Source organism: Octopus bimaculoides, chromosome 20 (genome assembly GCF_001194135.2).
Source record: "Octopus bimaculoides isolate UCB-OBI-ISO-001 chromosome 20, ASM119413v2, whole genome shotgun sequence".
Lineage (NCBI taxonomy): Eukaryota > Metazoa > Mollusca > Cephalopoda > Octopoda > Octopodidae > Octopus > Octopus bimaculoides.
This window is the reverse complement of record NC_069000.1, coordinates 36759735-36761374: the sequence shown is the minus strand read 5'-3', so window position 1 is coordinate 36761374 and position 1640 is coordinate 36759735.

The following is a 1640-nucleotide window of genomic DNA, read 5'->3' as shown; positions in this document are numbered from 1 at the left end:
TATAATTAATAAATTCAATAATAGGATAAAAATATAAACGAATTATACATATATATTTATATATATATATTTGAGTAATTTTGGGTTTTACGTTTTAAAATTTATTTTAGCAAGCCTTTTTTTTTTTACATATAAAATTTATTTCTCTTGACATTTCGTTGGAAATAAATAATAAAACAAAATTTAACGTCTTGCCTTAAAATAGTTGGATAATGCATTTTCATTCATAGCTTTCGACATTGAAATCCTATAATAGCAGCCAAGCGTGTCGAAGTTGTGTCCTGATTGACACGGGTTGTTAACTGCTCTGAACAAGTATTGGGAGCTAATTTAGTTAACCATACCCGTTCCCTTAGCAACTATGGCGTTGAATCACTCCTTGTATCATAAGTAAAGAAGACATGATGTAACAAGTAATGTTCATTAGATGTTAAAATACACATTAAAAGACGGTGCCTTCAAACGATTTTTAAAATTATTTTAGTCCTGACTAAATAGGTTCTTTGTCTTCACAAGAAAACTAGGCCCAACTTTTATAGGCAGAATTTTTTTTACTGTTAGCATCAATATAGAAGCAAAACCACATATTATGGCTACCTTAGGTTCAGAATTTTATCCTTGCAGAAATTGTTAAGTATGACCACTAATTACAGGATGTAATCTGTGATTTCAACCCCATGGAGACTCAGATTTTAAGGATTTAAAAATTACGCATTTTTCTTACCAAAAAAAGTCACTTCAGCATTTGAGCTGAGAACAAAGGGGTTGACAAATTGAAAATTTGCACTCATTATATATATCATCATCATCATCATCATCATCATTTAACGACCATTGTCCATGCTGGTATGGGTTGGAAGGTTTGACCATGGCTAGCAAGCAGGAAGGCTGCACCAGACACCAGTCTGATTTGGCATAGTTTCTATAGCTGGATGCCCTTTTTAATGCCAACCACTCCAAGAGTGTAATGGGTGCTTTTACACGCCACCACCACAGGTGTCATTTGCGTAACACCAATATCTACCACAACTGTGATTTTACTTGGCTTGATGGATCTTTCTTCTCAGTCATTCGTCATTGCTTCCATGAGGCCCAACACTCAAAAGGTGCTTTTCATGTGCCACAGGCATCAGCCACTTTGCCTCCGTAAGGCCCAATGCTCGTAAGGTACTTTTTACATGTAACTGGCACGGGTGCCAGTTACATGAGACCAGCATCAGCCATGACTACAATTTCACTTAGCTTGATGGGTCTTCTCAAGCACATTATATACCAAAGGTCTTGGTCTCTGGTCATTGTCTCCGTGAGGCCCAAAGTTCAAAGATCATGCTTCACCACCTCATCCCATGTCTTCCTGAGTTTACCTCTACCACAGGCTCCCTCCACATATATATATATATATATATACTCTTTTATTTGTTTCAGTCATTTGACTGCGGCCATACTGGAGCACCGCTTTTAGTCAAGCAAATCGACCCCAGGACTTATTCTTTGTAAGCCTAGTACTTATTTTATCGGTCTCTTTTGCCGAACCACTAAGTTACGGGGACGTAAACACACCAGCATCGGTTGTCAAGCGATGCTCCAGCATGACCACAGCCACTTGGCTGAAACCCATAAATAAATAAATAAATAAATAT